Genomic DNA, 27304 nt, shown 5'->3' on the forward strand with positions numbered 1-27304 from the left:
TGTCTGTTTAGGTCTTCTGCCCATTTTTGGATTGGGTTGAAAAAGCCCTTTTTAAAAAAAATTTTTTTAGTTTATTTTTGGCTGCGTTGGGTCTTTGTTGCTGCACGCGGGCCTTCTCTAGTTGTGGTGAGCGGGGGCTACTCTTCGTTGAGGTGCTTGGGCTTCTCATTGCTGTGGCTTCTCTTCTTGTGGAGCACGGGCTCTAGGCGTGCGGGCTTCAGTAGTTGCAGCGTGTGGGCTCATTAGTTGCGGCACATGGGCCCTAGAGCATGCGGGCTTCAGTAGTTGTGGCCCACAGCCTCGGTGGCTGTGGCTCACGGACTGTAGAGCGCAGGCTCAGTAGTTGTGGCGCACGGGCTTAGTTGCTCCCTGGCATGTGGGATCTTCCCAGATCAGGGATTGAACCGTTGTCCCCTGCATTGGCAGGCGGATTCTTAACCACTGCGCCACCAGGCAAGTCCATATGAAAAAGCCCTTATGATTGTCTCATCAGCAGTGAATTTGGTAATTGCTAATAGGTCCAGTAACTAATATTCACATAGGTCTTTATCGTTTCTAAATGCTTTCCATATGCATTATCTCATTTAGTCCTCCCAAGCACTCTGTGAGGTAGTACTATTATTATTCTCATTTTACAAGCGAGAAAGCTGAGGCTCAGAGAGGTTAAGTAGCTTGCAAAGGTCACATGACCATTGAGTGTTAGATATGGGCTTGATTTCAGATCTTTGTATATTAAGTCGAGTACTCTTTCCATTATGACATGTGTGCCAATCATCGATTGGCTGTCTTTCAGCCCCACACCTGTCCCACTACACTTCATCCTACTGGGGCTAGGAGTTTGCAAACAGTATTCCCACACTCCTTGACCAACTGTCTCTCCATTTGGTTTTGCTTATTGGAGGTCCTGGTGGGCAATACCAAAGCATGATAAGGACTGAAGATTATTTCTTCTGGTTCAAAATGAGGCAGTTGATGGCACTTGCTGTAGTAGCAGTAGGGCTGCTCTGATTCTGGACTGCAGCAGGCCAGAAAGGCCCAGCACTTTTTTATTGGTTCCAACCCTGTTAGAGACAATACCTCTTTAGCAGAACCAGAATCAAATGTAAGCGTCTCCAACCCACTGGCAGCAGCTAGAGTGTGTTCATGGGCTCCAGCCCAGGCATGTTAGCTGCTTCTGATCTAGGTATCACCTCTTCTTCCTTTCTGCTCCTCCAACACCCCTCCCTCTCTTTTTGGAGCTCCAGCCTTTCCAACACATTCCCTTGTTTGAAATACCTAAAGTGGCTTCCATATTCCCCTGTACTTTGCCTTATACAAATATACCTGCTAAGTGGCAACCCTTCGGGAGAGGGATGTAAAGCAGAAGACATGATCCCCACCCTGCAGAAATCTATAATCTCTCTGGGTAACAGAACATTTAAACTAAGGGCTCACAATAAATGGCATGCAGACCATTTGTGTGATGGAAAAGCACCTGGGTACTTCGCCACAAACTTGACTTGCCGGGGTAAGGCGTGGGATGTGTACTTGGGTACTTCCTTCAGCGTGCACTCAGGCCTGCTCTAAGCCAGTCCAGAAGCAGCCCCATGTCCAGCCCACCCTTCTGGTCTCTGAATCACTTCCCCTTTTCTGGACTTCCTGCCCCGAAGCCATCTCTGGTGCCAAGTGGTCTGCCCCATTCTTGTTCAGTTTCCTGTTCATTAACTTCTGGCTCATTTCAACATTAGCATCCCTGAAATCCACATATGCATCATCGTACAGAAGAATCTTTTTGTCTAGAGCAAACCAGGGCCACAATCACTACCCATACAGAATTTGGGACAGAACGAGCCATTACAACAGAGGATGAGAAGGAGAAAAGTGACTAAATGATTGCTAGGCACTCATATTTTTCATCCCTTTTTTAAAACATCTTTATTGGAGTATAATTGCTTTACAATGGTGTGTTAGTTTCTGCTGTATAACAAAGTAATCGCCTATACATATACATATATCCCCGTATCTCCTTCCTCTTGCGTCTCCCTCCCACCCTCCCTATCCCACCCCTCTAGGTCTTAAATCTACTAATTTCGCTTCTCTCTCCCCAAACATTGAAGAATTCTATATCATTTGGGACTGAGGTGTTTTTTTTTTCAATTGAAGTATAGTTAATTTACAATGTTGTGTTATTTTCAAGTATACAGCAAAGTGATTCAGTTATATATTTTTCAGATTCTTTTCCATTTATAGGTAATTATAAAATACTGAGTATAGTTCCCTGTGCTATACTATATATAGCGCGCGCGCGCACACACACACACACACACACACACACACACACACACACATATAGGTCCCTGTTGTTTACCTATTTTAGATATAGTAGTGTGTATAGGTTGATCCCAAACTCGTAATTTGGGATTGAGTTTTGTTTATTTTTAAAACAACAACTACTCTCTGCTGAGGGCTTACTCTGAACCTGGTACTTCTTTCCTAAACTGTGGGATGTTTTCCCACTTTGCAGATGAGTAAAGTAAGGCCCATAGCGGTTAAGTTGCTTCTCCGTTTTCCTTACTTGATACTGACACAGCCAGGACTCACAGTGTCTGATTAGGTTGTCTGACTTCTGAGTCTGTGCACTTGAAAACAACCCTAAACTGCCCATTTCCATGGATGGAGAAGAGCACGTGACAACCACCCAAATGCCACTGTGGTCGTGTCCTGCGCCAGGGGATAGCATCACGGGACAGAGCCTCTTCAGGGCACTGAGGAGAGGCTCACGGGAGGGGATCTGGAGCAGCTTAGCTCTTCTCTTTTTATGTCTTGCGATTCTGCACATCACTCTATTTGAACAGGGCTCCACTGAACCTGCTGAAGGAAAGCATGGAGCTAGTGCAGCCTTCCTGGAGGTGGTTTGCAAGAAGCAACAGTTACTTCTGTTTCACAGAGTTATTGGTGGAAATTAGCAGTTCTGCCTGATAGTCTCTGACACACTTCAAGATCTTAGAGAGGATGGAAAAAACAAGATGACTACTCAGGGAACCATGGGTTTTCAAGCAACTGGCATCCTTTTATCCCTGTAACCAATGGATAAGGCTGGGCCTCTGTAAAATCTGAGAGCTGTGAAAGTTTTTCTCTTGTACCTTCCAGTTATGTACCTTTTCTTACAAAGGTGCTAACCTTTCTCTCTCCTTTCAGGTATTCAGTATCCTGATATCTTTCCCAAGAAAGAGCTAAAACGTGGACCCACTAAAGTACTGCATACAGATGAGACCTCGGAGGTTTCATTTTGGCAGGGATCAAAGCTTAAAGTCCCCAGCTTATGGGAGAGTATATAGGTGACTCAGGACACTAATCCTGTGTCTGATATGTGACTGAAGCAGTAGCAGCTCAATAAATATAGCGGTGAATTAAGGAAACCAAACTCTAGTAGGAGAAGTTTAGGTATTAGCCAGTAGGCTGGGAAATGCTTTTAAGAGAGAGGAGGATTATGGGAGACTCCTAGCATCCTGAAATCATTCCATCAATGCAGCATCCAAGGCAGGCCTGGGAGGTGATGAAGATTTTTTATTGCATTGATAGGAAACACAGTGACTTCAATGTTTGTACCACAAATCACAGAAACAGCAATCGGGAGACCATTAGGAACACTGTTCTGATTCTTATGGTGGTTTTACAGCTAGCAAATTAAATGAATTATTGAAAAAACAAACACTAAAAAGTAAAATAATGATAATCCCTCTCCCCGAGTAATCTGTCTTCCTCTACCATTAGAGAAACTGCTGTGACTTTGGCACAGTTCTTAATGTTATTTATATCTCAAGCAATGCGTTATTTTAATCCAAAAGAGAACACTAGGCAAAAAAAAATCACATTTGTTTGAGGACAAGGGTCTTTACTTAAAATATATGTGGCTGGGCCACTGAAGGGCCTCCTCTGTGTCTCTGCCAGGCATTAGTCACAAGCCAAATGCCCAATCAGTTTTTGTAAACTTATGATTCGCTTTCATCCCAACAAAGCCCATGTTTGTCACTAGGATACTTGCTTCTTCGGCTACTGGCTAAAGGATCAGTGACATACTTCAAAGATTTGGGGAACAGTTTCTATTCTTTGCGAAGAACATTTGTTCTCTCAAAAACAAATGCGAGATTTGTTCATGTGCTCCAAATAAATGAGAGGAACATTTCTTTTGATTGTTTTCCAACTCCACCTCCGCGTTTAACAATGGAAAACCACAATACCCTCTCCTCTTGCGAGCAGAATTTGTGAGTGAGCCGAGTACTAAACCGTGACATTGTGGAACCTTGGGAAATCAGAGTGTGACAGAAAAATGAGGTGGAATTTCTTTCACTAATGACATTATCTGACAAAGGGCTGGAACTTTAAACTTTCATAAGACTGCATTCATTAATTCATTCACTGAGCAAATTAAGCACCTGCTACATGCCAGGCAGTATTCTTGGTGCTGGGCTATATTAATGAACCCAACAGACAAAAGTTTTTGCTCTCACGGACCTTATGTTCTAGTGAAGGGAGACAGATAATAACAAAATAAACAGTAAATTATATGGAGGAAAAAATAAAACTAGAGAGGGAGATAGGGGTTCCCAGGTATGTGTGTGTGTGCGTGCATGTGTGTGCATATGTGTATGCATGTGTATGCATGTGTGTGTGCATGTGTGCATGTGTGTGCATATGTGTATGCGTGTGTATGCATGTGTGTGCATATGTGTATGCGTGTGTGTGCATGTGTGTGCATATGTGTATGCGTGTGTGTGCATATGTGTATGCGCGTGTGTGCATGTGTGCATGTGTCTGCATGCATACACACAGGTACACTTGCTTACCACAGGATCAGGAAATGGCTCTCCAGAAAGTTATATTTAAGCAAAGACCTGAAGGACAGGGAGCAAGCTATGGGCACATATGCAGGAAGAGTGTTCTAGACAGAGGGAACTCCTGTGCAAAGGCCCTGAGGTGGCCTTTGTTCAAGGCTGGCTTGTTGAAGCAACAGCAAAGGGGCCAATGTACAGAGAGCAGAGTCGGGGGAGAGGAATAAAAGTGAAGTCAGGGTAGGAGTTTGGGCTTTGCACAAACTTAATTGGGATAAAAAAACTAAGTATTCTCTAGAACGAAACATTTGACAATGAGATAATTTTAAAAACTAAATACAAATTTAAATAAAATGCAGGTTGTAAAGCCATACTTTATTACTTTTTAAAAAATCTTTTTCTTTTTTGATTGAAGTGTCGTTGATTTTCAATGTTGTGTTAGTTTCAGGTGTACAAAGTGATTCAGTTATACAAAGTGATTCAGTTATACATATATATATTCTTTTTCATATTCTTTTCCCTTATAGGTTATTACAAAATACTGAGTATAGTTCCCTGTGCTATACAGTAGGTCCTTGATGATTATCTATTTTACATACAGTAGTGTGTATATGTTAATCAAACTCACCATACTTTATTACTAATGGTCATATTTAAAGAAAAAAGTATGTATTTATCATGATCATTCTCTAAAAGGCACCACGGAAATAACTATAATCTAAGTGGGTGGGAGATTTATGAGTAGACAGTTTTACTGTGTGTTATTTCAGAATTTGTGGGGCAGGGCTCTTCTGGCCAAAAAGGATAAACCCTCTGCCTGGAATTTTACTACTTGAATCTAATGATATGATTTAATTGTTCCTTCTTCTATATCTTCAAGCTATTTTCCAGATCCTTCTATTAAAACACAAACACTGGGTTAGGATGGGAAGGGGGCAGGGAAAAGAGTAGGAAATCACATCTAAAGCACTGGCCAGGTCATTTCGGAGAAGCGGTAGAACTGGGTGCCTTCAAAATCCTGTGTGGATAAGACACGGCTTGGGTTCCTGTGGAAGGCTCTGGGAGGGAAGAGGCTGGATGGGGAGTGGTGACAAGGTACAAAGAACAAGTGTTAATTATGACTATTTTTATTCATGTGGACAAACCACACTGACACTAAAATTGCAAGAACTTCTTTCTCACATAGAATCAGCCTCACAAGAGATAAGATGGCCAAAGCTACTGTAGTACTACCTTGAAGCAGGCAAGCATCCCTAACCATATTATATTGCTTGGCCTAGAATTTTTTTCTCCCTGTAGCACCCACTTACTCTACACAACATGCATGAACATGGGAGGGATATTTAGCACCACAGGTGCAGTGTAACAACCTTGACAGCCTTTAGATTTATTATTTGACGGAATGGGCAGAAGAGTAATAGCTTTGACTTCCCTATGAGGCCTTATTTTTCATGAACACACAGCACAGTGACCAGAACTCCCAAGGCCAAGGGCGTCCCTTATTAACTCATCAAGCATTCTGGGGGGCACCTCTCTTGCCCAGGCAGAGGTGTGGTGGTGAAGCACACAGGCTCTGGAATTAGACTCACTTGGGTTTTGAACCCCTGTTCTACCATTTACTAGCTGTGTGTCCATGGGCAATGTATTTAACTTTGCACCTCAGTTTTTTTCATCTATGAGGATAATAACAGGTTACTGTGAGGATAACGTGAGATAAAACATGTAAAGTGCTTAGAGCATGCCTAGCACTGAATAAGCTTCCTAAATGGTGACTATTATTAATAGTAGGACATATGGTTTTTAGAACAGGTATCACTGGGAATATTCAATTCCACTATTAAGTTATTACTGCCTACATACAAATTTAATCCTTCCCAAAACTTCTGTTGGTTTTTTTAATAAGCATGAACAGAAAGAAAAGAAAGAAAGAAAAGAAAGAAAGAAACAAAGAAGGAAAGAGGAAAGAAAGAAAGAAAGAAAGAAAAAGAAAGAAAGAAAGGAAGGAAGGAAGAAAAGGAAGGGAGGGAGGGAGGGAAGGAAGGAAGAAAAAGAAAGTTGATATAAAAAATACTGCTTGGGCTTCCCTGGTGGCGCAGTGGTTGAGGGTCTGCCTGCCAATGCAGGGGACGCGGATTCGGGCCCTGGTCTGGGAGGATCCCACATGCCCAACTAGACCCGTGAGCCACAACTACTGAGCCTGCGCGTCTGGAGCCTGTGCTCCGCAACAAGAGAGGCCGCGACAGTGCGAGGCCCGCGCACCAAGATGAAGAGTGACCCCCGCTTGCCGCAACTGGAGAGGGCCCTCGCACAGAAACGAAGACCCAACACAGCCATAAATAAATAAATTAGTTTAAAAAAAAAAGTCACAGGCTGGCAATCCTGCACTCCAGCAATATTTAAAAAACAAATACTGCTTAGCGCATATTTTGATTATTCTCAGTTGTTACCGTAACACTGTTAATTTTACCTTATTATATATTGAAGAAGTGCCATCACCATTGGGAAGACATTAAAATATATAATATGAAATTAAACTAACTTGTCTTTATGGAGTACAGACAGAGAGGCTCCCAGATGTTATTTTTACAGTAAACAACTATTTTCCATAAAGGCCCTCATGTCATACGTATATGCCAACAAAACCCAGAAGCAAAGGACAAATGCAGCCCTGGGTAAGATGAGATCCTCGGAGAACATGACTTAGCTCCATGTTGTGCTAAACAAGGAGAAGCAGTAAAACAGGAAGGGGGCAAATGAACACTCCAGAGAAGAACGGCAAGAGTCTTCCCTGGTTGAGGTACACAGACCAGGAGGAAATAAAAGTTAATATAAAGGGACCAGGCAAAATCTGCATCAGATCTGGCTTTACAACCTAGAATTTCTTCATTTTCTTTTCTAATTTATTAGAACTAGGGAAGAATTGGTACCAGGCACCTGGGAGGTTATTAGCAACAAAAGGACCGGACCGGTTGAGCTACAGAAGGAAACAAGCAGGGTGCCCCTGTGGCGTGAACGCATGGCCACTTACTAGCCCATCCCATGTCTCTGGGATAAATGAAAGGAGTACCAAGTCAGATCTGGGATTTTTTTCTGCTTATTCTATGCACATGAGAAGTAGAAGGGAAATTAGATAATTTTTCTATTTTTTAAAAAACTACAGTTCTTTTCCATTTGATTGGCTGAATGGACGATCAATGGACAGTGGTATGAGTTTTGATTAAGAAATACCTAGAAGTTCAAAATGAAAAATGTATGAATATAAATTATGATTTGGGGCATTAATTATGCCAGAATGTGTCCAAAAGTACACATGAATTCCCTCTGCAGCCAACGCATCACTTTCTGAGACGTGTGATTCATCCTAGCATATGCCCCAGGGTTAAACTGTCTTTCATCTAGAAATCTGAAAGAATTATTAAAATGGAAACATTTCATGGAAATACCACCTCAGTCATTTGGCATGTATCTAACTGGTCACCCTTTCCAAATAGTTATCACAGGACAAAAAAAAAAAACAACCCACCATGAACATAACAACAGAAACAAAACAATGGCGCTCTTTTCCCTGACATTGGACTCAAATTTGTGTGCTTAGTAATAATGACAAATTGCCCCATGTTATTGCTTCAGGAACTGTTTCCAGTGACCCTGGGGAATGCTATGTACTTGCTTTCCTTCATTTTTGCCCTTGGCAAAATTTTCTTTGTTCAGATAATTCTTTGAGAAAGTCATTTCAGTCTGAGTTGTGTACATTCTAGGTCGCTCAGTTAATAAGAGTTTTTGACCTTGTGGTTTCTACAGCCAGTTGTTCTCTTGAAGAAGATTGATGGCGTTAATTCTCCTCACCTGTGGTCCACGGGTAACCGGCCCCCTTCTTCAAACAAAGTGTACTCATTCTGAGGACAGCCTGGGAGGACCAGGTATCACTGCTGCCAACCCAGTTCTCTGAGTTCCGGGGATAAGGACTCACCTAAGGCAGAGATGGCTCAACTAGGATTGTACTCATGGAATCATGCGACAAAAGCTCCGCTGAATTTAACCCAAACCGTGAAAGGCGAGGGGCTGCTGCTCTCCAGCATCTGCTGTTCTCTGGCATCTCTACTCACCATGCCTGCAGCCTCTCTCCTTGTTTGGGGATCTCGGTTCTCATGCATCTTATACAGAGAGTTTCCTAACAGCTTTCCTCATCTTCAATGTGCTTTCATTTTCCTAAAACACCAATGCCGAATTAACTTTCTCGAAACAATGGTGGGCACACCTTACTTCTCATTCGTGAACTTAACAGGTTCATAACTGAACATAAGTCAGACTCGGTACAGTATATTCACCATCAGACATATTTCAGATGCAGTATAATCATGACGGAATCTTTCCTCTTCCTCTCAAAAGCAGCCCTTCTGCATTTTCTATTCCGGTCAGTAGCACCACCATCCACCCAGTCTCTAAAGCCAAAGGTCAGGACTTGCTTTCCCTCATTCTTTGTTCCTTTGCTGAGTGGCATATAGGTCCACTCAAATACACTGTAAATGGTCCCCTCTGCTAGGATCCTAGGTCAGGCTCTCTTGGTTCTTCTCATTTCTCACCTCTTACTGGTTTCCAGCTTCCAGTTTCACCCATCTATTCTACATACAGTTGACAGAGTACTTGTTCTAAACTCAGATCTAATCATGTGACTCCCTCATTCAAAATCCTGAAGTGGAATCCCACAACCTACCCCAAACTCCTGGCTCCAGCCCGCCTTCACGGCACCTCCAGTTTCTCCACCTTCAACCATACCAAGCTCTCCAAGTGTACCCACCGCCAGGCTTCTAGTGGTATCTGTTCTCCCTGGAATGTCCCTCTCTACATCTGCCCAGAAGATGCCTACTCATGTCTCATGTTCCTTCTCAAGGATTTTCCTGATGCCACCTCGCAGAGTTGTCACATTTGCCTCTGTATCACCATATCCCTTTATACGTACATACCCATGCACAAAAATATATATATGTATTATTTTTACCTTTTGGGGACTAATTACACCATATTGCAATAACTGTGCTATATACCTGCCATGTATAGTATAGCCTGCCTGTTACTCTTTGAGGGTGTCTGAAACACAGTAGCTCATGGACAAATGAATAAATGTCTATTCATTCATGAAAAAAAGGAAGAAAGGAACAAACAGCTCTCCAAAGCCACTTTCAACCACATCTTAGGTCTACCTTCTGCTTTAAATTGGTTTACTTATTTTGTCCTTTGGCGATGCAAATACCATGGCTATCTCCCATCCCCCTCAAGGCTGCCATTCCCCCACTGTAACATCTACTCTTTTCACTTTAGTTTTTCTGAACTAGTTTTAGAACCATTCTTCCTTCAACCATCAGTTCAAGTTCAAAGTGGTCATAAACCTCTGTTAGCCTCCCGGTATGTAGTGGTCACCACTCCTCTGAACTCCCAGGGCACTTTCAGCCTGCCCCACACATTTAACAGTCAGTAATGCTACTCTGTGCTTTCTTTTTATGCGTAGACCTAGTACATGCATGTGTAGGTGAACGGTTGATTTATATGTATGTAACTAAAGAGTGTGAGTCACACACGGGCCAGAGCCATATCGTATAACGCAGACTGCATTATCAGAACTTCTCATAGCTCCCTATACACAAGAAGCAATCAGTAATGTTTAATAATTAAGATGGTCATCCTATAGGCACTATATGTAGGTCCTATAGGTTAGCATTTTATTTGTATTAATGAAACCCAAATAACTCCAAAATAAACTTTGATTTATCGGTGAAATATTGGTGAGATTCTAGGTTCAAGTACGGGCAATGGTCGCATAAGTCATTCAGTGATGATTCAACACCCTACTTGTGCAGAGCTATGTTTGACTCTCAGTTGAGGAAAATCTGTTTTATAAAAGAAAGTCTTTCAATTGTTTCCCCTTTATGCAAAGATCTTTGCATGCTCCTACTGTATGTATTGAACCAAGGCAGCTACAATTCAGTAATAAAAATAATTTGGACAGAATCAGCAAGTCCATTATAAGATAGTTATTTGAAATCTACTTCCTCACTAAACTTGGGGGTTGCGCTACAGAAGAAAAATCCTAGTGTCCAAAGGTTTGTTTTCAGAAAAATGAAAATTTTATTTCATGTATTTACCATAAAGCTGCTCTGGGTAGTCAACAACCATCAGCAACACACGGAAAGACCCAGTGAGAAAATTCGGGGGAAAGTTCTCTCCAGGGATGACTTCTGGTTTTGGTATATAACAAGTATTCACTTCAACTCAACAAATATTTACAGAGCATGAACTCAGTACCCAGGATGGTGCCAGAGGCTGTCTAAGACGTCCTTATTTTTTCCTACTCCTCTAGGTAAGAAAGCTTTTTATTATTTTGCACAAGAAACCAATTTGAAGACCTTTTTTAAATATTAAAGCATATCTATAGTTGGATTCTCTATGAGAGGGAAATATTACGTAATGAAGAAATATTTTACAGATACTTTGAACTTAGACCGATATATTTTTCAGCTCATTTGAATAATCTGAATATGGTAGCTGTGTCTAGTTATATTTGTCAATTTCTTTCTATTTCTCAGATTTTTTTTTTTTTGCCCCAGGAAACAAAGCCATTTAGGAAACTACATTAACGTCACGTTCTCTGTGCTTACTGACAAAAAAAATAAATACAATAGAAATTGACAGGAACCATTTTCTCTGTGCCCCTTCTCCATGTGGATTGTTCTCTGCCTTCCATCCTCTCTTTTCATAACCTGTTCCTAGGGCCTTTCCTTCACAAGGCTAACAGCTTCTGTCATCCAGGCTTTTATTCAGTACTATATCAAGAGCTTTGCAGAAAAATGGATTAATCATGTTCGCTGCTTCTTTTTGTTTACCCCTTCAATTCTTGTAGAAGTCAAGCTAACCAGGAAAACGCATGTCTAATCACAAATGTGAACTCCCTCTTAGGCAGTTATTTTGGTGCGTTTCTCTTCTAAACATATCATATAAGTAGAGGTTCTCTGAAAATCAAATAAGATGAGTTTCCCCAAATATGTCTTCCACATCAAATATGTATTATAATGACTTAAACACGTATTTTGCGTACCTTGAGTTCCAAGAGAGAAGCTTATGTATGCCTGCCAAGGAAGTACTTAAATATTTTATTATTTTTCCACAAATATTCCTTGTAAGGCAGACATAACTAAGCATTTTAAAGTAATAGTAAATTGGGGGTTAGATGTCATTAATCAAATAACAGAAGTCATGTATTCTATGAACCTTCCAAAGTAGACCTTTGAATGGTCTTGTCACTGCTAAGTCTAAATGGAATAAAGAATCTTCACTCAAATCCTATTCTTGAAAATATCAGAATGTCATCCTTCACCATTAATTTCATGCCAATTGTTAAATAGGATATTGGTGGGCTTCCCTGGTGGCGCAGTGGTTGAGAGTCCGCCTGCCGATGCAGGGGACGCGGGTTCGTGCCCCGGTCCGGGAGGATCCCACATGCCGCGGAGCGGCTGGGCCCGTGAGCCATGGCCGCTGAGCCTGCGCGTCCAGAGCCTGTGCTCCGCAGCAGGAGAGGCCACATTGGTGAGAGGTCCGTGTACCAAAAAAAAAAAAAAAAAAAAAAAAGATATTGGTGACACCACTAATTCTATATATAATAGTTCCATACATGAATTCTCTAATGTATAAAAATTCCTTCTTGTTCAGAATGAACTTGTTCACTTTTTTTTAGAAAAAATATTATTTTTTCTAAATAGGCACAGGCTCCAGACGCGCAGGCTCAGTAGTTGTGGCTCACGGGTCTAGTTGGGCATGTGGGATCCTCCCAGACCAGGGCCCGAATCCGCGTCCCCTGCATTGGCAGGCAGACCCTCAACCACTGTGCTACCAGGGAAGCCCAAGCAGTATTTTTTATATCAACTTTCTTTTTCTTCCTTCCTTCCCTCCCTTCCTTTTCTTCCTTCCTTTCTTCCTTCCTTTCTTTCTTTCTTTTTCTTTCTTTCTTTCTTTCTTTCCTCTTTCCTTCTTTGTTTCTTTCTTTCTTTTCTTTCTTTCTTTCTTTTCTTTCTGTTCATGCTTTTCTTTGTTAAAATGCTATAGTTGGAACCTCAAGATGCAGTGGTAACACCATCACGCCGGCACTGCTGAATCACCTCTCTGATGCTCAAACCTTCTCTTACCATTTTAGAACATGGCTTTCTCATCATTTTTGCCATCTTGCTGACAATTCTGGGGTCAGGAAGTTTTAAAAGTAGCAGTAGAATTCTTATGTCTCCAATAACAAGTATAAGATACTAAACAGATAAAAACTCCCAAACACAAATCTTTTTCAAACCGTCAGCCAAGCAGAACCCCATCAAGATGAGCCTTTTTGGAAACAAGCTATGAAAAAAAAAGTGGTTTAATGGGAATTCATAATAACAGCAAGAAACGTCACAACCCTGAATGAAGCTGACTGGAAACAGAATTACCCCGGCCTGGCTGATGGCAAGCCCTGCCTCTGGGGAGAGTGGATTTCCAATCGAGTTGCCAAGTTCACCAAATGTCTAATGGGCTGGCCCTTTGCATAACTCTCCCCGTATTATTCAAGTGAAAATTGCACTTCGGGGCTTCCCTGGTGGGGCAGTGGTTGAGAGTCCGCCTGCCGATGCAGGGGACGCGGGTTCATGCCCCGGTCCGGGAAGATCCCACATGCCGCGGAGCGGCTGGGCCCGTGAGCCATGGCCGCTGAGCCTGCGCGTCCGGAGCCTGTGCTCCGCAACGGGACAGGCCACAACAGTGAGAGGCCCGTGTAACGCAAAAAAAAAAAAAAAAAAAAATTGCACTTCGTAGGTATTTTCTGCTTTTTTTTTTCTTTACAAAAACTTTGAGAAGAACAGAAATAAAAGTCAGGGCAGGATCGCCCACAGGACAGACAGATGGCATCGAGGATTTATGTTTAGCTGGAAGACCACTCCTTCTATAATCCTCACAGTTTTATAGAGTTCCTGCTAGATTTAACATAGAACACTTCTGCCAGAGGAGAATATTCCCGTAAAAAATCTCCTAGATCTGTGGTTTTATTTACAAAGGCGCTGGTGTGAAATATGCACCCGGAAGACCCATGTGCAAGTGGGCCCATGTGCGCGACACACAGCCGGTGAGATGGCACATCCCGCACACCTCAGGTGCAGCCTCGGCTTGAGGAGGCATCGCAGGAACACATTAATCAACACGTTCAAGGAATGCATTAATCAACACCGCCGAGTCGGCTGGCATGCCCCATTGTTTAACCGTGCATGCTAACAAACGCACAGCAGCAATATGAATGTGAATTTCCACCATGCTGCAAGAAACAAAACCCTTTTCAGGACTGGCCCCATGCACCATATCCCACTCAACTCGTTCAATAGAAATCATTCTCTCCTGGATGCGTGCTAGTTTATGGACTTGCTTTTTGCAACAGTCAACCAGAAACAAAGACGCTTTACAGACCAGCTAAGTTTGACAAAAGCTGTAGAAATGCCTTCTGCAGATATGAAAACTTGAATCCTTCTAAGAGCTTTTTTTTTTTCTTTGCCTTACAAAACGAATTGCTGTTGCGAAAGACAAAGTAAAACACAACAAAGCAAAGCAAAAAAAAAAAAAAAAAAGTCCAAGCATCTGTGTCTGCACTCAGATGTGACGGCAACACACTGCATTCCCAGCAGGGGCCTGGGCCTGGCCTCCTGCTCCACACTGGGCTTCATTTTCCTCCTGAGTAGTTCCCTAGATAACGGTCCTGCCAGGATTTGACTCCTTCCAGAAGCAGCCCCGGATGACATGTCCAGATGCTGGGAGGAAGGGATCTATCTGATACAGCACCTTCAGAACCTGGGCACACAAACCTACCTTTGTGTGTTCAGAGTTCTGAGGACCTGTGCATTTAAGGCTTTCCAGTACTGTTAACACTCAGAGCATCTCACTCAGTAGGTTAGGGTGAGCAAAATTCTCACTCAGTAGGTTAGGGTGAGCAAAATTCTCACTCAGTAGGTTAGGGTGAGCAAAATTCTCACTCAGTAGGTTAGGGTGAGCAAAATTCTCACTCAGTAGGTTAGGGTGAGCAAAATTCTCACTCAGTAGGTTAGGGTGAGCAAAATTCTCACTCAGTAGGTTAGGGTGAGCAAAATTCTCACTCAGTAGGTTAGGGTGAGCAAAATTCTCACTCAGTAGGTTAGGGTGAGCAAAATTCTCACTCAGTAGGTTAGGGTGAGCAAAATTCTCACTCAGTAGGTTAGGGTGAGCAAAATATTGATTTGATCGTGAGAATGCTGAACGTAAAGATCATAACTCGGAATGAATAAGGGATGCCCTTTACTATGATCATTTTGAATAAACGTGCTCCCAGGGGCAGAGTTACTTCAGTAGCGGTTTTACTGCTGGGAGCCAAGATCACAGGGCAGTGGCTCCCCTCTCTGGTGGCACAATTTCAGCCCTTCGGTGAGCCCCCCACATTAAAGTTCGTGTTCCCCTGATGCAGCCTTATCTCGTCACCAGCTCTAATTCTGATGACCTAGAAACCACTTAAAAGCTGCAAGCCAAAAGTGCAGCAGGGAAAACAAATCTGATCCAGTAAGTACCTGTTGTAAAGATAATCGCATCAGCCCTTTGGTGTATAAATGCTAAGTCGCTACGTGTTTCCAGTACTGGAGTGACTCAGGCAATGTTCTCCTTCTAGTTCCAAAACAGATATTTCTCCCCACTGGACCACAGTGGGAGGAGAGGGGAAGGACGCATGCAAGTTGCAGAATTCCTTCTACCGACTACCAGCACTGATTTGCTGCTGCCACAGGACACAATGCCACCCTTCCCATCACTCTCTCACCCACCTCCCACTATCTCCCAACAGAGGATGCTGATGTCTTTCTTCAGACGCCTTTCCACAGCTCTTCCTGAGGCAACTACCAAACTGAGCAGCCCGCAGCAGTGGGAGGCAGTTAGGGCGGATTTCCAGAGGAAAATGGTTGTGTCTTATAAGAATCACGAGGACAGGATGCATCTGATCCAGCAAGTACCTGTTGTAAAGATAATCGCATCAGCCCTTTGCTGTATAAATGCTAAGTCGCTACGCGTTTCCAGTACTGGAGTGACTCAGGCAATGTTCTCCTTCTAGTTCCAAAACAGATATTTCTCCCCACTGGACCACAGTGGGAGGAGAGGGGAAGGACGCATGCAAGTTGCAGAATTCCTTCTACCGACTACCAGCACTGATTTGCTGCTGCCACAGGACACAATGCCACCCTTCCCATCACTCTCTCACCCACCTCCCACTATCTCCCAACAGAGGATGCTGATGTCTTTCTTCAGATGCCTTTCCACAGTTCTTCCTGAGGCAACTACCAAACTGAGAAGCCCACAGCAGTGGGAGGCAGATAGGGCGGATTTCCAGAGGAAAATGGTTGTGTCTTATAAGAATCACGAGGACAGGATGCAAGGGGCAGAAGGGACTTGATCAATAGAGGCATCTCAATCATGGACGCCGTAATGACTCAGAGATAAAGATCGGGAAGCGTATTATAACTCAACCTCCTACAGAAACACTGTCCATGGGATTTCATATGCTTCCATCTGACTCCAGGTCACAGGGTATTACTCAGACTCCATACAGAAATGGAAAACTGAGCAGTACCCTGGGATGGAAGGAAAGAACATACATCCCCTCTCATTCGGCTTCCAGGAATGCTGCTCTTTGGTAGTGAGCTGTCATTCCACGAAGAAGTTTGCCGGGACCACAGCGGAGGGACTGTCCAAGCTCAGTAATGTTTCAGGAGATGCTGTCACTGAGTGGAAAGCTGGAGCCTGCCCTCGTCATAGGTCAGGGGAAGACAGAGGACGTTAATAAGTATCAGGAAAGATTGTTCCGGTTTTCTAGTTGATTCAATACCCCAATTTTAACTGGTATAAAACCCTTTGCTTAGATTTACGTCCCTGTCTTGGTTTTTGGAAGTTCTGGGCTTCCCAGGGTAATTGCTTGTATTTATTTATTTATTTATTCAGGGTCATTGCTTTTACTGATGAGCTTTTCACCTCTAGTTTCGTAGGCAAGTATTCCTTCTGTGGATGATGTTTGTCTCCTAGGTTTGTCTGGTGTCGAGTAGACATGAAATGAAATTTATCAGCCTTAAAATGATCCTGTAGGACAAAATTCTGATAGATCTCTATACTGTCAAATCGTATCCAAAACAGTAGTTCCAGCTGGACTACTGTTTAAATATTGATTCACATTTACAAATCAACTTAAGCATAAGAGAAAGTCTGTTTACTGTTATCAGTTTTACTCTGATCTACTCAGAATAGAACTACCAGTCTCCTAAGACATCTGCATCATTTTAAAAGGTTGGTGCCACGAGTCCAAGGGAAAGAACAACTTTGAGATCATCAACCGAAAACAATCATTAAATAACTCCAATAACCTGCCAGATTTTCCCTCTTCTACAGCTTGCCTAACGGGAACGTGCTTTAAGGTACAGCACGAGCATGATGCTTCTTCAGACTCACCATGGTCACGACCGGGACCCAACTCACACAGACGTAGCCAGGGCAGAAAACCAGTATTCAGAGTGATTTTGGGGGTGCCCCCTGCAACTCTGGTTGCTTATAACACTTCCACCATTAACTGTCCCTACATTTCAGCTGAAGGTTTTCAAGTCAGGTAGAAGGCAGATTTTCCTTGGAGAGAACTTACACTTTAGCGCTCCTGATGAATGTGAACGCAGTGTTTACATGCCACCAGCCATGGGGAGGGCTAGCAATTTCCAGACAGAGGGATGTGGGGTGTGGTGAGGCTTCACAAACCACCGCTCTGGCTGCCCACATCTTTCGGATATCACAGCCCACTCTAGCGAACGTGGAAAAGCCTACCGAAAACTCTAAGTAGTTTCCAAAACACTTTCTGTTCTAATGTCAGAGGCCGAATTCTTGGATAGCCTGAGGACGTTCTGAATACAAGCGTGCTTTAGAGTTTCAGGGAGTTCCAGGGAGTCTTTGTGAGGCAAGGGAAAGACACAGGAAGGCAGTCAGTGTTTAGTTTCCACCAGATGAAATCCTCCATGAAGATAAAATGAGATATTTTTGTGGCTCTACTAGAGCCTAATGACTAAAAGTTCACTGTAGTCATCTGACAAAAGAGCAGCCAAGAAGATAACTGAGAAGAATGTACCGAGAAAGGCAGAATTGAACTTTTTCTCTTGTTGCCCTAGAAGACAGAGATCTGAAGTCAAATAACTCTCATGCAGTGAATGGATGAGAAAATAATGCAACCAGCCAGGAAAACTCCCTGAGGAATCACCTTATGGAGCCCCACGGCTGCCACCTTACAAGGGCACCATGCACACCTTCCCAGCGGCCCCTTTGCTTACCTTGTCTTTGTGTATATTCCCCCTTTCACTAGAAACCACCATTTACAAATAAGCTCCTGGTCTTTTGGTCTTCCTACCTCTCCTGAGTATCACACAATACGCTATCTCCAGAAGAATCTGCCAGCACTTACTGCTGGTGCTGGTGTTTTATTGGTAGGCCACTTTACTTACCACTGAGACAGGAAGACAAGAGTACAGCCATTTTGGAAAAGGACCAGGGAACGGCTTTGAGCAAAAAAGGCCTTGGAAGCTAAAGAACAAAGGTCCTGGGGGCCTGAGTCCCAGAGACAAAAACCAGGCTGGCAGGAATAAAAGATGAACCTTATCTCTGTTACACTCACGAGTATACCTAGTTGCCACAAGACTCAACTATGAACTTTATCCTTATCTGTTCCGGTACTTTCTTGCAGAAAATTCTGCCGCACTCCTTTCCCCTCAGAGAAGTACTCCTTATTCCTGCCAGCCACCACGGAGCCACCTACTGCTCATCAAGAAGTTTGACAATTTCTGGAAATTATCAGTGATCATGAGACAAGCCCTCTCTATTGTTATAAAAGCAACTTGCCCCTTCTACTCGGGGAGCTGGCACTTTTTTCTGCCTTCTCCCTTGTGCACAAACTCTCTCTTTTAAGAAAAAGCTTCGCTTGCCTAAGACTCTTGTGGAAGTGGTACTCACTTCTATGGTATTGCTGTCCAAGGATGTGGAAAGTGTGTGCTAACACCACTGTTACTACTAATTCTTAGTTCCTAACAACTGTGGTTCAGTGTAGCCAAACTTCCACGTCCCTGCTAGAATGGAGGGGTCTCTCACATCGCCTCACCTTGCAGGTGTATTTATTTTATGAAATACGGACACTTGTTGGAGGAGGTATGTCTAGGTATATCAAAACTTTATCAGTCATTTTACATTGACGAGGGAGCTTTCAATTAAAAGAGCCATGCATACAAAATTCAGGCTCTTTTGGTATTGGTCAAAATTATCTAACTCAGCAATGTTGCTAGTCTTTACTCATTTTCACTTTGAGAACTCTCCAAGCAGAACAAAACGTGTGCTATTTGATTCACAAAGCAGCCTCCTTAGTTTCCGGGCTACTGATTTGGGGATTTCCGGCGGGATTTTGAAACATCACAAAAACTAGTTAGTCATATACATTTAGTTTCAGTACAACATAACGGAAGCAAATTCAACTGAGGCATGAAAAATACAAAACGACATATGGATGGATCAATTTCAGACTTCTCAAGGACAAGGGACAACATCTTGTAAGATTTTACTACCTCAAAATCTTGCATACAATCTTCTTTTCTTAATTAAATTCCATGGGAGTTTACTTGTTAAATAAAACCTATGAGATAAGAGACCTAACTACTGAACAATCACGCTTTCATAAATTCCTTAAGGAAGCTATTATTGGGTGAGATACAGTTCTCTGAACTGCGTTCCAGATTGTCAAGTAAGATATTTTTCATCAAGTTCAATGGCCTTTGAGAAGGCATCATTGGCCTGGCAGAGTCTGTTCTAGAGCTGATAATTCAAATGATATAAATTGGACTAGGGTGGGAAAGAGATTTACAAAGCAGAAAGCGTGTATCAAAGTAACACTGAAACTTTCCAAACAGACTTTTGTATTACTTGGACTTCATGGTGAGACACGAAAAATCATGGACGAATAATATGTTCTCAGGAGATTTTTGATAGATGATTGAATCAAAAAGAAAACTTTCTTACAAATGATTCCTTATCATTTTAAATCTTTAATTCCATCAGAAACCTACTGTTTACCAGCAATGCTTTTATTCTGCTGTCTATTTTCTGAACTTTGTACCATTCATACCATTCATGATTTAGAAAAACAAAAATCTTATTACTATGAAAGGACGTGAAGAGCTGGTTTTCTTCCCCGTGTATTTGATCCATCCTCTCTGACATGCAGTATGATCCATGTCTCTGCAAGCATTATCCCTACTCGCTGCCTTTCATCATACTCTCTGGATGGACAGTATTAAACATGGCGATACTATTACATAAACACATCATTTTATGGTACAATTCCCTTCTTGAACCAATTACTAATTTAAACCTTTTAAGGAGATAAGCTCCTACCTTTGAAGAAGATCTTCTTATCTGAAGAGATTGTTCTTCCTTTGACTTCCTTAAACCAAAAGTCTTGGCATTGCTCTGTGGGTTGAAGAGAGGGGAGAATGTTAACAAGACATTCGTTGTCAATCACAGCAGATTGTCCATACATTAACTCCAACTGACTCCCTGATGGGAGACTCAATTACAGGGGGAGCCCTGCAAGGAAAGACAAATTATGAATAGATTTGCCAAAACACATCTCTGCTGGTTTCAGTCAAAAGTGACAGCAGAGAAGTGACTAAAACACTGGTGACCATCCCATTAATGGATCCCAATCGAAAGAGTCACGCCTGGTGCCTTTTTTCAGTTTATGGAAATAGAGGGTTTTTTGGTAATGCATGTGTATAGCGTGGCTAAAATACTTCCATATTGTGTGACTATTATTATTATTATTGAAGTATTTTATTTAGTAGAGTAGGAAATCTTCTCTGTTTGAAAGGCCCCAAGTTTTCAATGAGGGTCACAAAGAAATGATGGGTGCAGCCTAGAGCAGAGAAGACCCACCTGGGCTGTGACAAAGGGCCAGCTATGGACAATCCAGAGCTTGACCATCTCCAAGTCTCCTCTCCTCAGCCTGAATGTTTCCTTTGCAAATATTCCAGCTGAGAAATAGCCAGCAAAGGACAGCACAGACCGGGAGGAAAACAATCACAGCTGAGTACATTAGGTCTCTCTCTTTTTTTTTTTTTTTTTGAGACCACCAATTCAGGGACACCCATGGTTTTCTAAAAGAGGATTTGTGGCTTTGGGGACTTTGGGCTTTTGGAAACAGAAGTCATACTATCAACCTCTGAAAAACCTTTCAGAGAAGAGAAACAAGTGTCAATTCAGGAATTCCTGGCTGCACTCAAATATGAAGACAACTATCAATTGCAAAATGATTCTATTACTAAAATAAAAAGATGTGTCAGCATCTCAGATGCTTTAGTTCAGGCACGTGTTATAAAATACCTTCTGTATTCAGTTGCAAAAAGCTTTATCTTAATTACATGTAAAAACCACTCCATTGATTTTCATTGGATCTGCTGCAATGATATTTTACCAGGACAAAATGTTAATGTTGCAGTGGTTAGTGATCCTCCCATGGAATTAAAACCAATTTTAGGGTAAATGAGGTTTTCTTTCCTTGTCATTTAGTTCCCACTTACAAAATCTCTACAGGTGTGTAGGAAAGAGTCTACAAGGATTTGAAGCTATGTCTACAATAAAAACAATTCAACCAAGTATACTGAACATTTCATATGTATCTTTCAATAGACTGGATAAATACAGATAAGAAAACAGGAATTAAATAGGACATGTTTCCTACATAAGGGATCTCAGTCCACGAACTGATGGGAAAACCAGAACTACCACCAACCACCGTACAATGCAGTATTTATAGAGTATACTATGAAACCACAAAAGGACAATTGATTCTACAAGGGGGCATCAAGGAAGGCGTTCCACAGGACACAATGCTTGAGTTAAACCTTACAGGTGGGTAGAAAGGGCATTCTGAGTAGAGGGATGGGCATTAACAAAGGAACGGCAATGACCAAGTGGGTGGCATGTCCCCACCAGCAGAGCAATGGAGTTACAGGCACAGTGATGGTGGGAGGCCGGGGATATGGCCAAGAGGGGAGGCTTCTGAGGTCATACGCTACCAGAGTACAAAGGGCCTTGAGCACCAACCAACTGACAAGTCTGAACTTGAACTTGAGAACAATGCAGGCCTACTGAGGGTATCAGGCCAGAGGAAAGAACAGCTGTCAGTAGTGTAACTGTCCAAGAGAACAGAGATCGGAAAGGGAGGCTGCTTTGGGGATGTTTCAGTCACCAACATACAAGATTCTTGGCTTGTAGGGGTAACCCCTGGCTCCTCCCAAAGCCCACCCCCAAGATGAATCAGGAAACACAGATGGAACACTGATGTAGGGATAAGAACATTGATTTGGCCATGACATGTGATGCTACTGCAAAAATAATAATCATCTAATTTTATTAACGGAATGATGTTGTGACTTTTCGTTATCCTAATATATGAGTGCACCTTTAGAGGTGGAACTTGATCAGGTCAGCATGTGGATGGGGTCTAGTTTCTCTCCCCTCCACCTAGCCACCTCTCCATCTTTCTGCATCTCTCTCCCCCAGGGCAGCTCGGCTTGCTTCGGGCCCTGCCCGGGCCCTGAGGCAGGTGGGGTAGCCCAACGCCAGGCCTGACGCTAAGGAAACCTGTCCTCCTGAATCCTTTCTTTCTGTTATGGGATGTGGGCCTCGATCACTCTTCCTCTCCACATTGCAGTGTTAATGCCTGATACTGGTTTGGGCTTAAAGGAATCAGACCTGCTTAATGGAGGGTGTTGCTTCCAGGTCATCACTCGCCTAGGGGAAAGGAGCCTGTTGCCTCTTCTAGCCTAGAGTAACAGAGCTCTGCACTGGGACTCAAGGTCAAGGCCTCAGCTTCTAATGCCTTTGTATTTCGTCTTTCTTTGTCAATGCCCTCACTACAAGCATCTCCTTTGGGTACCACAGAGGTAGAGCAGAAGGTAAGCATTATTGGGCCCACGGGCCAAAATACACCACAATCCTTTATCTCCAAATAATCTGGGTAAGACAGTTACGCTACTCAAAAGGTAGCCTGTTCCTACCTTCTTAAAGGCTCTGCTAAAACAAATTTCTGTGCATGGTAAAATCAACAGAAACTTAGACAGTGCTTGAGTTTGCCGAACTAAGCCCTTCAAAGGCATCTTCACCCCACCTATTTAGTACCCTCCTTGTGTCTGAAACACCGACACCACATTGCTGGGGAGCTGTTGCTGAAAATCTATATCACAGCTGACTGGAGGCTACTGCTAATATTGGGCAGTGAGTCCAGCAAAGACACAGGTCAATAAAATTAATTTTACTGTAATTTTTACCTGGAAGAGCTAAGAGAACTAACATGTAATAGGCTACACTATGTCCCAGACACGCAGGTGGTGCACCAATTCTATAAGCATCGTTATTGCTTTGACACAGAGGCAGAAACCGAAGCACAGAGAGGTGAAGTTAGTGACCCTCGACACACAACTGGCGAGTCATCCGTTTGGAACACGAGACCACTTCTGTCTGAATCCCAAACTCGTGCTTTTTCTACTTCCTCCTGCGGCTTTTGAGGGAGGACAGGATAAACTTGGGATTGAGGATGCTAGTGACATGCAGTTGGAGGGGGGCAGGAAATTCTCAGAAAGAGTGGGTCAGACTGAGAGGAAGACACTGAAGAAGAAGCCAGAAATAAAAGGGTCAAGAGGGGGAAAGGGTGGTCCACGGTGTCAAAACCTACAGGAAGGACCCAAATGGGGAGAACTCAGCAGCTGGTAGTGGGAAGTCCCTGCAGCCCTGAGCTGGTACTACCCCCCGACTCCCGTGGACTATGCTTCCCCGCTTTCAGCGACACCTGCTGCACTAGCATTTCTATGTCCCTCTGGCAGGTATGCTTTTTACTAATAATGTCTCACAAAGGGCCAGGTGTGAAAATACTACTGGGTATGGTAAGGAAGATGTTTTGAACATGGATTGTAAAGAGGAGGCAAAGGAATGCGGTTCTTTTGATAAGCTTGAATCGTTTTCAGAATAATTCAATTCAGGGCAAAACACCCTAAAAAGAACACTTATTACGTAATTTCGCATAGGTATGGTTTCCCCTACGCATCATGTGGGAAAATGATTTCATCCCTGCTTGTGTGTATTATTGAAAGGGCACTGCCTCATGTGTAACCTCCCCGTGATGATGGAAAGCCTCAAGCCCTTGCAAAGACCACCAAAAGACTATGTACGAACTATTACGTCGGCAATCATGCCAAACATTTCCAGGGAGTGAATGTTTGTTTGCTACGTTCATTACTCTTGCTTTGACAACTGTGTCAATGGCCTTTCATCACCCTGCAACATTTAGGTCCACGGCATAGGATAATACATCATTGCGAAGGATTATTTTTCCAGTAACAAAGTAACATTAATTTTTTTAAACCAAAATACAATCAACTTATCCGATTAAATAAACCCAGTCCTAAGTCAAAAGGTCAAGGTGAGAGCTGATGTAATTTAAAAGTCGCCTTCAGAAAAGATGAATAACATCTAGGTGCAAAACGTGACAAACCCAAAGGCCATGGTACACACGGTAAAACAATTACAATAAAAACAATTCAATGGTGCATAAGTGTAATATTAAAAATTTTCTACCAATTCAAGAAAGTGAATACTTGCCTTAGCCGCTCATAGAAAAATAACATAATAAAACTCCTAAGCACTCCAAAATAAATCGAACTATTTTTTTTTTTTTTTTTTTTTTTTGTGGTATGCGGGCCTCCCCCTGCCGCGGCCTCTCCCGCCGCGGAGCACAGGCTCCGGACGCGCAGGCCCAGCGGCCACGGCCCACGGGCCCAGCCGCTCCGCGGCACGTGGGATCCTCCCAGACCGGGGCGCGAACCCGGCTCCCCTGCATCGGCAGGCGGACGCGCAACCACCGCGCCACCAGGGAAGCCCATAAATCGAACTATTGATTGGCATTAATTTTTGGCAGGATTATGTTTGTTTATTTTCAAATGAGACTCCACAACATTCAATACAATCAAAAATCTATTTTGCAAACGCTGTTAGGAAAAAGTATCAGCGAGCAAAAACACTCAAAATCTCATTGAGTTTATACTCTCTGGCACAACTGTGAGGACATTAAAAATGCTTACGCTTGGGCTTCCCTGGTGGCGCAGTGGTTGAGAGTCCGCCTGCCGATGCAGGGGACGCGGGTTCGTGCCCCGGTCCGGGAGGATCCCACGTGCCGCGGAGCGGCTGGGCCCGTGAGCCGTGGCCGCTGAGCCTGTGCTTCCGGAGCCCGCGCTCCGCCCCACGTGACGCGGAGCGGCTGGGCCCGTGAGCCGTGGCCGCTGAGCCTGTGCTTCCAGAGCCCGCGCTCCGCAACGGGAGAGGCCACGACAGCGAGAGGCCCGCGTACCGCAAAAAAAAAAAAAAAAAAGCTTACTCTTTAATTGCTGTGAGGTTGATTTCTAAAAACTGGCCTTAGTGATGATAATCTACCCTTTGGGGTAGACTACATCAAAATATCAAGCATCTGACTCCTCAAGCCAATTCTGTTTTCAACTGTGACAATTATTTCCTGTTTATACTCTTAAAAAATATAGTTGACAAACACTTTTCTGAACACCAATTCTGAAAACCTTACACGTAACGATATATTTATACACCTGCACTGTTATGTATTTATGTCGCATGCCAAAGTGTTCTGTGCTTTTATCATGAGGAAATGATAGTAATTTACCAAGTTATTTTTAATCTTTGGTCTTAACAAAACTTCAGTAGTAAATCATGGACTAACTCTCAAACTCTTCTTTTTTTTTCTTAACTTCCTGCCTTTGACATGATCCTTGGACTGAATCTGGGGCCCATTCATACTTATTAACTGGAGAGAAAAGGATAAACAAACAACCCTATTAAAATTGGCATTTATCTTTGGTTTCTCTGGGGTATGCCTGTCATCCAGCAGCCTAATTCAGCTTGGCATGGCAAAAAGCCAAAATCATCTTGAAAGCCAGTTCTCCCTATTTCAGCAGCCTATGAAACAAAATACATTCCAAAAAGCAGAGAGTATGGTCTGAAATAAAGCAGGTTCTCCAGCTAGTACCTCAATGAGATGGCACCCAGAGGGGCCCACCTCTACCACGACCTGGCTGGCAGGGGTTCTGGGGACACGGAGTCCCGACTTCTAATCCCAAGTTTAGCATCAAGTTCAGCCTACTCTTGCAAGACCAATCAACTTGTTGGGACTTGGGACCAGCTCCATGACCTCTTAAATGTCAGGGTGGCGCAAGGCAGGGATCCATCCTGATGGGAAACTTGCAGGTGAACCAATGTGCATCCTGCCTTACCATTCAGAGAAATGAAACCACTGGTCCCTTGATAAATCAAATTAAACAGATTGAAGACGGACCATCCCCAGAAGCTTTTTTTTTTTTTTTTGCGGTACGCGGGCCTCGCACTGTTGTGGCCTCTCCCGTTGCGGAGCACAGGCTCCGGACGCGCAGGCTCAGCGGCCATGGCTCACGGGCCCAGCCGCTCCGCGGCATGTGGGATCTTCCCGGACCGGGGCACGAACCCGTGTCCCCTGCATCGGCAGGCGGACCCTCAACCACTGCGCCACCAGGGAAGCCCCCCAGAAGCAGAAGCTTTTGAGTGTTTCAAGTGACATCGTCATCTGCTACCTTGTAAACTGGTGCAAACGACCAAGAGTGGGCAAATTACACTGATGCTGGATAAATGCCATCTTACCGTCTGTCAGTGCACTGGCCATCATGCTGTCACATATATTGGAACATTTCATGGTACCTCGGACATGGCATGTTTCATGGTTTTATAGGAGGAATAACTAGAAGTGGAAACCTAGAGATCCAGTGGGAGTACTGCTAGCTGTTCACCAAAGAGCCATTGTCCCTTCTGTCACGTAGAGGGGCTGTGAGGGAGAAGCTCCTGTCCGGGGTCTATATTTCCAGCTCCCCTTGTATCTGGGCAAGACCTTGAGATGTAAGAGAGCTAACATGTATCACTTCTTTGCCCAGATGTTTAGGAAGCAAGTGTGTCTTTCCCACACCTCTTATCTCTCCACTGTGGGCTGGATGTCAATGCCCAATGTGACTTTGGAAATCACGTGGCCTGGCCTCTGTCAGTGGAGGTTCCTGAAGGGTGACAGGTAGAGAGCCTTCCCTCCATGCAAACGGTCTACATTGCTAGCACTGGACTGTGATATGAGTTAGAAAGGAACTCTAATTCAGTGACGTTTCTACAATTTAGGGGATTGTTCCAACAGCTAGCTCTGCTCTGTCAGCGTCAGCATGTCATAAACACAACAGAAACTTTAAATTAAATCTATTCCTCGTTGGTCCTTTTTCTGTGTCTATAATCTAAGAGGAGTAGATTTAATTTTATAATATTAGTCCATGCAGAGCAGTAGA

At 43.3% G+C, this 27304-nt stretch overlaps 1 protein-coding gene across 1 annotated transcript in view; it reads right to left on the minus strand.

Moving 5' to 3' along the window:
• The window catches only part of NRCAM (neuronal cell adhesion molecule), a 320145-nt gene that overhangs the window by 143142 nt on the left and 149699 nt on the right, over nucleotides 1-27304 (minus strand). Inside the window, exon 3 of the mRNA XM_024115099.3 lies at nucleotides 20286-20360. The gene's annotated coding sequence lies outside the window, so the exon portion shown is untranslated. The remainder of the gene's footprint in view (nucleotides 1-20285; nucleotides 20361-27304) is intronic.

The sequence above is a fragment of the Physeter macrocephalus genome, chromosome 5 (genome assembly GCF_002837175.3).
Source record: "Physeter macrocephalus isolate SW-GA chromosome 5, ASM283717v5, whole genome shotgun sequence".
Taxonomy (NCBI): Eukaryota; Metazoa; Chordata; class Mammalia; order Artiodactyla; family Physeteridae; genus Physeter; species Physeter macrocephalus.